Source organism: Dendropsophus ebraccatus, chromosome 14, assembly GCF_027789765.1.
Source record: "Dendropsophus ebraccatus isolate aDenEbr1 chromosome 14, aDenEbr1.pat, whole genome shotgun sequence".
In the NCBI taxonomy this organism is placed as follows: Eukaryota; Metazoa; Chordata; class Amphibia; order Anura; family Hylidae; genus Dendropsophus; species Dendropsophus ebraccatus.
In genome coordinates, this window is record NC_091467.1 from 61,147,085 (window position 1) to 61,161,978 (window position 14,894).

Consider the following 14,894-nt stretch of genomic DNA (forward strand, 5'->3'; position numbering starts at 1 on the left):
AGGTTATACCAGCATGCTCCATATCACTATATACAGTGGCAGGTGTAATGGGTGCTGGCAGAGGCTCCCAGTATGACACTTATTGTCAGTCACTGTGTACATGGTGCTTCATCCAGCAGTAAAGCAGTATTAGTGCTGGTGCTGCTCTAGGCGAGTGTTATCTGAGTAATATGGGCACATTCTATTACACACATGTTACCCTGTATATAGTATATATAGTATCACCCCTCATACCGTGTGTCACCTGCTCCTCAGACGTATCTCAGCTCCGCACTCTCTCAGTTCTGTATCAGGACTGGGCAGAGATCGGTATATGGGCAGGAAGTGGCAGCAGTGCAGGGCGATGGATGAAGCAATCCGGGTGATTCTTTCCTGTCATCGACCATTCAGGACATTCATTCAGACTTTGTCATTTAGAGGAAGAGCACCCCCCCCTCACCCGATCCCTCATATGGAGGACACAACACGGTCACAGCACATTCTTGTGGTAAAGTTTAGGGGAAGAGAATGAAAGGATTGTAGTGCGGGACCCTGGACATGAGCCCGGACCCCAAGACTACAAAGACCCCAATGAGAAGGATGAGAGGCTGCTCTGTAGTCTGTATGGCCACCACCCTGTCCTCATGTCCTCAGGGCAGATCCACAATTAGATACAGAATATATCCACTAAGGACATCTATACATACTATACCCAACACCATCCAGTGTCCTCCCACTATCCATCACACATCCAGTGTCCTCCCACTGTCCATCACACATCCAGTGTCCTCCCACTATCCATCACACATCCAGTGTCCTCCCACTATCCATCACACATCCAGTGTCCTCCCACTATCCATCACACATGCAGTGTCCTCCCACTATCCACACATCCAGTGTCCTCCCACTATCCATCACACATGCAGTGTCCTCCCACTATCCATCACACATCCAGTGTCCTCCCACTATCCATCACACATCCAGTGTCCTCCCACTATCCATCACACATGCAGTGTCCTCCCACTATCCATCACACATCCAGTGTCCTCCCACTATCCATCACACATCCAGTGTCCTCCCACTATCCATCACACATCCAGTGTCCTCCCACTATCCATTACACATCCAGTGTCCTCCCACTATCCATCACACATCCAGTGCCCCCCCACTATCCATCACACATCCAGTGTCCTCCCACTATCCATCACACATCCAGTGTCCTCCCACTATCCATCACACATCCAGTGTCCTCCCACTATCCATCACACATCCAGTGCCCCCCACTATCCATCACACATCCAGTGTCCCCCCCACTATCCATCACACATCCAGTGTCCTCCCACTATCCATCACACATCCAGTGTCCTCCCACTATCCATCACACATGCAGTGTCCTCCCACTATCCATCACACATCCAGTGCCCGCCCACTATCCATCACACATCCAGTGTTCTCCCACTATAATACATTCTATCACTACACATTCTACCTCTCATTATTTTCTATACAAAATGGACCTGGTCACCTTTAGGGACATGCTCCACCACATTATATCTGCCAGCCCCTCCAGCATCTGCCTCCACCTCCTCCACCTATGTGTTATGGAGCTATATATCATACATCTGCCCACTACTCATCATTAGAGTTGAGCGAACTTCGAGCACGATCGTGTTCGTCTGAACCAGAGCGTGCTCGAAGATCGCTCAGCTGTACTGATCATACATCTCCCCGCTCCACTCTGACGGGGCCTCAGCTCTTATATCTATGTGTTGGTGTCTATCTGTCCGCTCACATCTATGTAGATATATGATGTCTTCTTACCAAAATACCCAACCCCAGATGTCCTGTCCCTTCTCTGCTCCATCCCCAGATGTTTTCCTCTTTTCCTGGTGTCTCGCCTCCTCCCCAGACACCCTATAAATCCAGTGCTGCCCTATCCTTAGAACCTTGCTGCCCGTGTCCAGTCATCCTACTCCTCTCTGGTCAATGTACCCTCCTCCCATATGCTTCACCACATCATATCACCATAGAACACATGGTCTAGCTGTATCTTCTGGTTGGAGGACAGCCTATGGTGGATGAACTCTACCCACAGTGGATACCACTATGGCTGAGTATGAGAATGGCGTTGGGGAGAGAGCATCACAGAGCGTGGAGATCGCCTCTCTAATCCTCTCCCACAGCGGGAGGACAATACCGTCTGTCAGGAAGCCGGAGGGCACAGGAGACGTCTTGTATATACAGGACAATACCATCCGGCTTCCTTCCTTGAGCACGGCCGGCCTTACACTGTAAGTGACATGTTTATAAGCGCGCTGAGAGCGTTACAAAGACGCAGGAACTCCGCACTAGAAGAGATGGAGAGACTCGCAGTGACAGCTCCGCATATTGATGGGGTAGGATTACACTGCAAAGTGACGCACCCTAAAAGATGGAGGGCAAAAAGACCCACGGGTGGTAATCCTCAAGACTTTCCCGAAATAGGACATTATTAATGCCAGGTCATCTACAATCTGCTACTACTAGATGGAAAAAAGAACTTATGTAGCATCAACCCAAGAGGAGTTTTCGACCCCCATGAAGGATGTGGAGGTGGTGGAACTCCGGAGGTAAGAGTGATGGAAGGAGGAAACCAAGATGGTTGGAGATCCAAAGATTAGTCCAACGTCCAGGCCATGTTGGAGTCCGGCAGTCACAACTCCTCGAGAAACACTCACAACAAGGAGGTTTATTACAAGCTGGGATTATTACAGGTCTGGGGGGTCGGAGCCATCTCCTTCCACTGACTATATTCCAGATGTCGTCTAGTTGTCAAAGACGTTGATCAAACTTTGACCATTTGTGTTGTGTGTCAACAAGGGAAAGCCCACAGGAAGGAAGAACCACTTCAAAGTGACCGGAGACCATCTGAAATTTGTGCAATCACATGACTGCCAGATGATGTCATCAGAGTATATAACGGTAAGCGTAGTTTCATATACAAGGCTCATCCTGACCGTGACCATGGATCTGATGTGGGCCATATTACAAGTGCCCACACTACCCGCGTATAACTCACCGTCCATTGACCTCTAAAGCAACAACAATGCTACTGCTTTTCTGTTAGCTTTCAGGATACAGGTTATACCCTCATTCTTCTGCTCTGCTGTAATGCATTATGGGTGTTGTATTTCTTATGGCCCTTTAAGATGGGCTAAGGGGCCCCAATAATGAGCAGCGATCTCTAAGACTGGCTGATTACTAAACCAAACAGAAGAGTGATTGCAGCTCTGGAGGTGACTGGAGTCTCAATTGAAGATCAGTATAAGATACATAAGGCATATTTCCCCTGCCCCTACCCCACACAATAAAGCTGTACACTAGAGGGGCAGCATTTTATGCCTCTATATAAAGAAGTGCAGAAGATCTGATATCCTGCCCAGGACAGTAAAATCTAAAGCCAAGTACGTCAGATGTTCAGTAGTTGGAGTTTCCGAGTCATAGAGGTCCTGACATCTGCGGTGAGCTCCGGCGTAGAGCGAGGCGCTGACACAACTTCTGCTTTTCACACTTTCTTCATCCTCAGTTTTTTATGTTCATATATGACAGAATAATATTTGGTTTCTATGGTTTTCTGAGTCTCTGTGCCCGAGAGTTCAGCAGCATCGTACAGTGTTTGAGGCGCGAGTCGCCATGGAGATTATTCTCCGGGTGACAATAGTATTTATATAATCAACCCAAAACATATCCGAGTATCTGATCAACAACAGCGCCCCAACCATCACCGCCACAGGGTAACATGCGGCCAAAAACACATAAGAGATGTCATAGTATTATAGTAATATAACTACTATAATACTGCTCCTATATACAGGAATATAACTACTATAATACTCCTCCTATATACAGGAATATAACTGCTATAATACTGCTCCTATATACAGGAATATAACTACTATAATACTGCTCCTATATACAAGAATATAACTACTATAATACTGCTCCTATATACAAGAATATAACTACTATAATACTGCTCCTATATACAAGAATATAACTACTATAATTCATTTAGTAGTATAACTACTATAATACTGCTCCTATATACAATAATATACGTCTATAATACTGCCTCCTATATACAAGAATATAACTACTATAATACTCCTCCTATATACAAAAATATACGTCTATAATACTGCTCCTATATACAGGAATATAACTACTATAATAGTGCTCCTATATACAAGAATATAACTACTATAATAGTGCTCCTATATACAAGAATATAACTACTATAATACTGCTCCTATATACAAGAATATAACTACTATAATACTGCTCCTATATACAGGAATATAACTACTATAATACTGCTCCTATATACAGGGATATAACTACTATAATACTGCTTCTATATACAAGAATATAACTACTATAATACTGCTCCTATATACAAGAATATAACTACTATAATACTGCTCCTAAATACCAGAATAAACTATAATACTGCTCCTATATACAAGAATATAACTACTATAATACTGCTCCCTATATACAGGAATATAACTACTATAATACTGCCCCTATATACAAGAATATAACTACTATAATACTGCTCCTATATACAGGAATATAACTACTATAATACTGCTCCTATATACAAGAATATAACTACTATAATACTGCTCCTATATACAAGAATATAACTACTATAATACTGCCCCCTACAGAGGTTTCTGTGCATGACTTCTGCCCTGGATGTTGGCTGTACATTATATCTAGGGTCTGCATTATTTGCCCCTGGATGTCCCCGGTGGTGACAGACTGTAACATATTAGCTTTTGCTTCGGGCTACTGAGCTCCTTACAGAATACACCACATGGATTCTTCTCTGCTCCTTTGGGGTTTCGGTCGGTTGTGAAGAATAACTCTGCTAAGATGTTTGGTTTCCCAAAATGCCTAAAATAAACCCACAAGTGCAGTAACCACTGGAGGAGCCGTCAGCAGTGGAGAAAAGAGAGGAAAGGTCTCGACACAGAGTATCACACATGGTAAGCTTAGGTACACAGATAAGTACAGTGTATCACACACTATAAGATTAGATACAACAACTCAGCAGTCAAAAAAATTTCCATTACCTCCCCCTTAGGGCATCTCACAAATGCATAAAAAAAAGGTACAAAATAGCGCCCCCAAAGCCATATGTGAGTACTGCAGGTGAAGCAGAGCCATATGTGAGTACAGCAGGTGAAGCAGAGCCATATGTGAGTACAGCAGAGCCATATGTGAGTACAGCAGAGCCATATGTGAGTACAGCAGAGCCATATGTGAGTACAGCAGGTGAAGCAGAGCCATATGTGAGTACAGCAGAGCCATATGTGAGTACTGCAGGTGAAGCAGAGCCATATGTGAGTACAGCAGAGCCATATGTGAGTACAGCAGGTGAAGCAGAGCCATATGTGAGTACAGCAGAGCCATATGTGAGTACAGCAGGTGAAGCAGAGCCATATGTGAGTACTGCAGGTGAAGCAGAGCCATATGTGAGTACAGCAGGTGAAGCAGAGCCATATGTGAGTACAGCAGGTGAAGCAGAGCCATATGTGAGTACAGCAGGTGAAGCAGAGCCATATGTGAGTACAGCAGGTGAAGCAGAGCCATATGTGAGTACAGCAGGTGAAGCAGAGCCATATGTGAGTACTGCAGGTGAAGCAGAGCCATATGTGAGTACTGCAGGTGAAGCAGAGCCATATGTGAGTACAGCAGGTGAAGCAGAGCCATATGTGAGTTCTGCAGGTGAAGCAGAGCCATATGTGAGTACAGCAGAGCCATATGTGAGTACTGCAGGTGAAGCAGAGCCATATGTGAGCACAGCAAGTAAAGCAGAGCCATATGTGAGTAAAGCAGAGCCATATGTGAGTACAGCAGAGCCATATGTGAGTACAGCAGAGCCATATGTGAGTACAGCAGAGCCATATGTGAGTACAGCAGGTGAAGCAGAGCCATATGTGAGTACAGCAGAGACATATGTGAGTACAGCAGGTGAAGCAGAGCCATATGTGAGTACAGCAGAGCCATATGTGAGTACAGCAGAGCCATATGTGAGTACAGCAGGTGAAGCAGAGCCATATGTGAGTACAGCAGGTGAAGCAGAGCCATATGTGAGTACAGCAGGTAAGGCAGAGCCATATGTGAGTACAGCAGAGCCATATGTGAGTACAGCAGGTGAAGCAGAGCCATATGCGAGTACAGCAGAGCCATATGTGAGTACAGCAGGTGAAGCAGAGCCATATGCGAGTACAGCAGAGCCATATGTGAGTACAGCAGAGCCATATGTGAGCACAGCAGGTAAGGCAGAGCCATATGTGAGTACAGCAGAGCCATATGTGAGTACAGCAGGTAAGGCAGAGCCATATGTGAGTACAGCAGAGCCATTTGTGAGTACAGCAGGTGAAGCAGAGCCATATGTGAGTACTGCAGGTGAAGCAGAGCCATATGTGAGTACAGCAGAGCCATATGTGAGTACTGCAGGTGAAGCAGAGCCATATGTGAGTACTGCAGGTGAAGCAGAGCCATATGTGAGTACAGCAGAGCCATATGTGAGTACAGCAGTGCCATATGTGAGTACTGCAGGTGAAGCAGAGCCATATGTGAGTACTGCAGGTGAAGCAGAGCCATATGTGAGTACAGCAGAGCCATATGTGAGCACAGCAGGTAAAGCAGAGCCATATGTGAGTACAGCAGAGCCATATGTGAGCACAGCAGGTAAAGCAGAGCCATATGTGAGTACAGCAGGTGAAGCAGAGCCATATGTGAGTACAGCAGAGCCATATGTGAGTACAGCAGAGCCATATGTGAGCACAGCAGGTGAAGCAGAGCCATATGTGAGTACAGCAGGTAAGGCAGAGCCATATGTGAGTACAGCAGAGCCATATGTGAGTACAGCAGGTAAGGCAGAGCCATATGTGAGTACAGCAGGTAAGGCAGAGCCATATGTGAGTACAGCAGAGCCATATGTGAGTACAGCAGGTGAAGCAGAGCCATATGTGAGTACAGCAGAGCCATATGTGAGTACAGCAGGTGAAGCAGAGCCATATGTGAGTACAGCAGAGCCATATGTGAGTACAGCAGGTAAGGCAGAGCCATATGTGAGTACAGCAGGTGAAGCAGAGCCATATGTGAGTACAGCAGAGCCATATGTGAGTACAGCAGGTGAAGCAGAGCCATATGTGAGTACAGCAGAGCCATATGTGAGTACAGCAGGTAAGGCAGAGCCATATGTGAGTACAGCAGGTGAAGCAGAGCCATATGTGAGTACAGCAGAGCCATATGTGAGTACAGCAGAGCCATATGTGAGCACAGCAGGTGAAGCAGAGCTATATGTGAGTACAGCAGGTAAGGCAGAGCCATATGTGAGTACAGCAGGTAAGGCAGAGCCATATGCGAGTACAGCAGAGCCATATGTGAGTACAGCAGGTGAAGCAGAGCCATATGTGAGTACAGCAGAGCCATATGTGAGTACAGCAGAGCCATATGTGAGCACAGCAGGTGAAGCAGAGCCATATGTGAGTACAGCAGAGCCATATGTGGGTACAGCAGGTAAAGCAGAGCCTTATGTGAGTACAGCAGAGCCATATGTGAGTACAGCAGAGCCATATGTGAGCACAGCAGGTGAAGCAGAGCCATATGTGAGTACAGCAGGTGAAGCAGAGCCATATGTGAGTACAGCAGGTGAAGCAGAGCCATATTAGCAATCATGAGTTGTATACAGGGCAGTCTAATCACCAGCTGATGGCACATAGAGCACTCTAATAACTGGCTGAAGGAACACAGGGTATTCTAATAACCGGCTGATGGCACACAGAGCATTATAATCACCGGTGGATGGCACACAGGGTAGTTCAATCACTAATTTATGGGATACAGTGCATTCCAATATCCAGCTGATGGCACACAGGGCATTCTAACAACCAACGGCACAACCAATAGGACACAAGGGCATTCTAATCATCAGCTGATGGTGATTATCTGACACTCTAATGGTCATCTTACCATACAAGCTCTGTGTGTCATAAACTGGTTATTAGACTGTTAAAGGAGAAGTCCGGCGAAAATTTTTATAAAAATATTGTATTGCCCCCCAATAGGTATACAAATCCCCGGTATACACTTATTAAGGGAAATGCACATAAAGGGGGAGATTTCTGAAAGGGTGTAAATATACACCTGGTGTAAACTGCCCACAGCAACCAATCACAGCAATACTTTAATAAAAATTTTCTCCGGACTTCTCCTTTAAGTACTGGATTATGGTACACAGAGCATTTTAATGGGCAGTTTACAATACAATGCGGTAAAGTGACAGCTATTCTAAGAAATGGGGTAAAAAAAAAAAGAAGGTGGAAGGGGATAGGGACAAACCCTTTGAAGAGATGATCCATAGACTGCCCCCTACATTGTCTGTCCCTACTTTATAGAGTGTAGTACTTTATAGGGTGGGGGTGGGATGACACTCATGCTCGGTATGAGGCTCGGGTCATGTGGCTCTTCCCGGTAGCGCCTTTTGGAGCGCGGTGATGTCATGGTATTTATTTATTTATGCTAATTTCTCCAGCTAATTAGAGCGGCTCCTACTTAATGCTTTAATTTATCGCAAACACGAGCAGATGTTTCCTCTCTCCAGATCTCACTTTCAGCTGTTGCTGCGTCTGTGCTTCTCCGGCAGAGCTCATTACCGCCTGGTAGAGCCGAGCCGTGTCTTTAGAAGAGAAGAATCTGTCTAGGGTGTGACTTAAAGGAGACAGAACATCACACACTGGTCCGAGGGCTGGATATGGGTGCCCATTGGTCTGTATAGTCCCTGGTGATCCAGGGGTGTACCTAAGTAGTTGTACCAAGCCTTGGATTAGTAATCTGTGCAGTCCTCCGTGATCCAGTGATTTCTACAGATACCGTCCCTGGTGGCCCAGTGGCTTACGTAATACCCTGTTCCAGTCATTCCTACAATGTAGAGTCCCTGGTAGCCCAGTGGCTTACATAGTGACCAGTTCCAGTGATATCTATGATGTACAGTCCCTGGTGGACCAGTAGCCTACACACTACCCGGTTCCAGATAACTGATACATTATAGTCATTATACATCATAGTCCCAAGTGACATGGTGGTTATTTTTATAGTCTCTTGTACAGTGTACAGTATTTTTTTGATTTTCTATACAGTCATTTATGATCTATTGGTTGATCTACTGAAAATTCCCTGGTGTCCTAGTAGTATATAAGGTATATACCAATCCTAAGTGGCCCAGGAGATTAGAAAATCTAAAAGTCTTGTCTACAGATTGCCACAAAATCAAACTATATTATTAGGAATCTGGAAGTGGGTATTGGGTTAACTACTGGACCACCAGGGGCTATAAGTATACACAGTAGACTGTACTCACAGTAGTTACAATGCATATACTAATGGGCTCCACTACTTAATATTTCATTCACCAATGGGTTAACAGAACCGTACTGCGCCACCGCCCATCAGGAACCAACAATATACTAGAGACCAGTAGAAAACAGTGTCCATATCTATTCACAAATGTACCAGTGATATAATATGAGATGCTTGAAACCAGTAAACTTACAGAGCCAAGGTCCTGGTGCCCTAGTGGTCTATATAATGCATAATGACTGCCCAGTGTGCTCTACAGAGCCAAGGTCCTGGTGCCATAGTGGTCTATATAATGCATAATGACTGCCCAGTGTGCTCTACAGAGCCAAGGCCCTGGTGCCATAGTGGTCTATATAATGCATAATGACTGCCCAGTGTGCTCTACAGAGCCAAGGCCCTGGTGCCATAGTGGTCTATATAGTGCATAATGACTGCCCAGCTTCTTGTACAGAGCCAAGGTCCTGGTGCCCTAGTGGTCTATATAACACATAACGATTGCCCAGTGTCCTGTACAGAGCTATGGTCCTGGTGCCCTAGTGGTCTATATAACACATAATGATCGCCCAGTGTCCTGTACAGAGCTATGGTCCTGGTGCCCTTGTGGTCTATATAATACATAATGACTGCCCAGCGTCTTGTACAGTGCCCATGGTTCCTGGCAGCACATGACAAACCACAGACCCCCTTTTATAAGGCTGTATAACAAACTACATGTACACAACATGCTGTAAAGTGCCCCTCTGTGTATGCCGCCCTGGCATGAAGGGGGGGGGGGGGGGGTCGTGACGCCAATATAATCAGTAAATCGTCAGCGTGTTGATGTTTTCAGGCGAGAAGAACAAGCTCCTATTAATGGTGTCTGGCAGCAGCTCCACAATGACAGTCTTATAAACATAGAGCAGATCAGCGTGTACCCAGCGCCCCACGTCCAGCCGAAATAACAGATCATTATCCCTTAATCCTCTGTATGGCCGGACCGGCACGCTGAACACCGGCTCATGGCAGCGGCCGCGGAAAGTTCCTGCAAGAGTTATAAACGTTCTTCCAGAACTTCTTATATACAAAACAGTGAAGTTTATATAATATGGGATTATCTTATGGTCAGGAAGGAGGAGTCAGGCTAAGAGGTCAAAGGTGGAGCTGGGGCCCCTATAGTGTTTGGGATGATAACATGGTGTGGATTAGCTCCAAGACTATGGGGAAGTATGGCGCCATCTATTACTGAGCCCCCAAAGATGTAGCGTGAACGTTGGAAGATGAATGATCTCATCCTAGAGACCCCCTCCTCCGCTCCGAGACCCCCAGTCACCTGACACGTTCCTGCTTTACAGATTATAATCCATCCTATCATCTGCGGATTAAAGAAGACAAGTAACATCTGTAGGACCTGCTGTACAACACACGAAGGTCACAGCCGAAGGAAGAGGAGGGGAACCATCACTATCATGGGTGGTCCCAAACCCCCACAGATCGCAATGTATAATAATAAAGCTATAGAACAGGGATGGGGAACCTTTCACCCTCCAGCTGTTGCATAACTACAATTCCCATCATGCCTGGACAATTGTAGTTTTGCAACAGCTGGAGGGCCAAAGGTTCCCCATCCCTCCTATAGACAATAACAATGGTGAATACTGTATATGTTATATAAGATAAATCAGTATGATAGAAGCCTGCCCCCGGTGGTCACTGGGTGTAATCATTCAGTATAATAGATGCCTGCCTCCGGTGGTTACTGGGTGTAATCATTCAGTATAATAGAAAGCTGCCCCCGGTGGTCACTGGGTGTAATCATTCAGTATAATAGAAAGCTGCCCCCGGTGGTCACTGGGTGTAATCATTCAGAAAAGAAGGCTGCCCCTGGTGGTCACTGGGTGTAATCATTCAGTATAATAGAAAGCTGCCCCCGGTGGTCACTGGGTGTAATCATTCAGAAAAGAAGGCTGCCCCCGGTGGTCACTGGGTGTAATCATTCAGTATAATAGAAGCCTGACCCCGTTGGTCACTGGGTGTAGTCATTCAGTATAATAGAAGCCTGACCCCGGTGGTCACTGGGTGTAATCATTCAGTATAATAGAAGACTGCCCCCGGTGGTCACTGGGTGTAATAATTCAGTATAATAGAAGCCTGACCCCGGTGGGCACTGGGTGTAATCATTCAGTATAATAGAAGCCTGACCCCGGTGGTCACTGGGTGTAGTCATTCAGTATAATAGAAGACTGCCCCCGGCGGTCACTGGGTGTAATCATTCAGAAAAGAAGGCTGCCCCCGGTGGTCACTGGGTGTAATCATTCAGTATAATAGAAGCCTGACCCCGGTGGTCACTGGGTGTAATCATTCAGTATAATAGAAGACTGCCCCCGGTGGGCACTGGGTGTAATCATTCAGTATAATAGAAGCCTGACCCCAGTGGGCACTGGGTGTAATCATTCAGTATAATAGAAGACTGCCCCCGGTGGGCACTGGGTGTAATCATTCAGTATAATAGAAGACTGCCCCCGGTGGGCACTGGGTGAAATCATTCAGTATAATAGAAGACTGCCCCCGGTGGGCACTGGGTGAAATCATTCAGTATAATAGAAGACTGCCCCCGGTGGGCACTGGGTGTAATCATTCAGTATAATAGAAGACTGCCCCCAGTGGGCACTGGGTGTAATCATTCAGTATAATAGAAGACTGCCCCCGGTGGGCACTGGGTGAAATCATTCAGTATAATAGAAGACTGCCCCCGGTGGGCACTGGGTGTAATCATTCAGTATAATAGAAGACTGCCCCCGGTGGGCACTGGGTGTAATCATTCAGTATAATAGAAGACTGCCCCCGGTGGGCACTGGGTGAAATCATTCAGTATAATAGAAGACTGCCCCCGGTGGGCACTGGGTGTAATCATTCAGTATAATAGAAGACTGCCCCCGGTGGGCACTGGGTGTAATCATTCAGTATAATAGAAGACTGCCCCCGGTGGGCACTGGGTGTAATCATTCAGTATAATAGAAGCCTGACCCTGGTGGTCACTGGGTGTAATCATTCAGTATAATAAAAAGCTGCCCCCGGTGGTCACTGGGTGTAATCATTCAGTATAATAGAAATCTGCCCCCAGTGGTCACTGGGTGTAATCATTCAGTATAAGAGAAGCCTGCCCCCGGTGGTCACTGGGTGTAATCATTCAGTATAATAGAAGCCTGCCCCCAGTGGTCACTGGGTGTAATCATTCAGTATAATAGAAGACTGCCCCCGGTGGTCACTGGGTGTAATCATTCAGTATAATTAGCAGATGATTGGAGTATAATGAATTTTCTGGCTGTTTACAGTAAATTATTATATAATCCCCCATGTGACACAATGTAGCGATCGCAACAGGATTGTCGCCACGGTAACGGGAGAGGAGATGACAATGACTTCAGTGTCTGTGGGTTGTTGGGTTTTATTATTCCAGATTGTTCTGTTGATATTTACAGGAATATTAAGAGATTATTCACTGGGTGTGTATCCGTCCGGGGGTCCACCGAGACCACCCCAAGCCCACCGAGGGTCATGTGACTCGTCTGCTGAACAGCTCCTCTCCTGAAGTACTCTGTGCTGCTGGGGACACTATGCCTGTCCATAGGGATTATAACATTCGGGGGGCGCTCTATCAGAGGTGACTGTAGGACAGGTATATACAATCTATTACTCTCTGGTATCAGCCATGTCAGGCAGGGGAGAGGTGACTGTAGGACAGGTATATAAATCTATTACTCTCTGGTATCAGCCATGTTAGGCTGGGGAGAGGTGACTGTAGGACAGGTATATACATCTATTACTCTCTGGTATCAGCCATGTCAGGCTGGGGAGAGGTGACTGGTATATACAATTTATTACTCTCTGGTATCAGCCATGTCAGGCTGGGGAGAGGTGACTGTAGGACAGGTATATACATCTATTACTCTCTGGTATCAGCCATGTCAGGCTGGGGAGAGGTGACTGGTATATACAATCTATTACTCTCTGGTATCAGCCATGTCAGGCTGGGGAGAGGTGACTGTAGGACAGGTATATACAATTTATTACTCTCTGGTATCAGCCATGTCAGGCTGGGGAGAGGTGACTGTAGGACAGGTATATACAATTTATTACTCTCTGGTATCAGCCATGTCAGGCTGGGGAGAGGTGACTGTAGGACAGGTATATACATCTATTACTCTCTGGTATCAGCCATGCCAGGCTGGGGGAGAGGTGACTGGTATATACAATCTATTACTCTCTGGTTTCAGCCATGTCAGGCTGGGGAGAGGTGACTGTAGGACAGGTATATACAATCTATTACTCTCTGGTATCAGCCATGTCAGGCTGGGGAGAGGTGACTGTAGGACAGGTATATACATCTATTACTCTCTGATATCAGCCATATCAGGCTGGGGGAGAGGTGACTGGTATATACAATTTATTACTCTCTGGTATCAGCCATGTCAGGCTGGGGAGAGGTGACTGTAGGACAGGTATATACATCTATTACTCTCTGGTATCAGCCATGTCAGGCTGGGGGGGAGGTGACTGTAGGACAGGTGTATAAAATAAATATTTATAGAGACCAATTTAAAGGCGATGTCCAGGAACTTACAGACAGACCTGACTAGTATCCCAGCTCTCCAGTCTATATCCTGGTAGGATGGGCCCCTAGTTCTGATCTCAGGGACACAGGGCAGGCTCTGCACATGTGAGCTCCATGTGGGATCCATTTATCATGTCTTCTCTGTAGGGATTAGACCAGACCAATCGATCCAGCAGGAAGCTGATGGAACTCACAGGGTTAAACGGCTTTTACACGGTTATAGAAATCCCACAGAGAAGAGAAGGGCGAGAAATCAGCGGTTACAACGGTCTCTGCGGGAAATCTCTTTATCAGCTTCGTACTTAACATTCTAACAATCGAGAGACAGAGATAGCGGAAAATTCTCACCGCCAAGGCGACAAAAAGAGGACGGTCACAGCGGATGATCAAGGCCGCAACAAAGACAGTGAAGAGGTCATCCCCCTGACACTACTGTCTGCCACAAAATAACTAAAAATTATAATAGACAAAATCTTACATATTGCCGTACAATGTCACCATATGGCGGCGCACAGGACGGTAGGGATCCTGGAGGCCACAATGCAGGCCAGGCCTGAGCACTTAGAGGGTCACAGGTTTGATTTGTGAATTCTGAGATGATAAAAATGATTCTTTTCAGAGTATATGAATGGTTAAGGGCGAGCCCGCGGCATCCTACGTCACCCCTCGCAGATAGTACCGCCAAACGTCGCCCCGCAAAACCATCACTTAAGATTAAAAGCAGTTTGTCCTTCTGAAATTAAATTTAATCGTAATGATTTTGTGTTCTGTGCAGGAGATGAAAGCCGGAGATCTGAGGAGGAGAGATCACACAAAAAACCAAAGACCCGACCGTTAACGAGATGGCGACATTTTGCTGGCAGGACATCAGTAAACAAGGGACAAGGATCAGGGGCGAAAACGATGA

General features: G+C 46.1%; 1 protein-coding gene across 3 annotated transcripts in view; it reads right to left on the bottom strand.

Annotated features, from left to right (window-relative positions):
- The window catches only part of GAS7 (growth arrest specific 7), an 86,981-nt gene that overhangs the window by 45,045 nt on the left and 27,042 nt on the right, over positions 1 to 14,894 (bottom strand). Inside the window, exon 1 of one of the 3 annotated variants that reach the window (XM_069952826.1) lies at positions 235 to 313. The exons of the other annotated variants lie outside the window; for them this stretch is intronic. The gene's annotated coding sequence lies outside the window, so the exon portion shown is untranslated. Of the gene's footprint in view, positions 1 to 234; positions 314 to 14,894 lie in introns of those variants that run through there. 3 annotated transcript variants of the gene reach the window in all.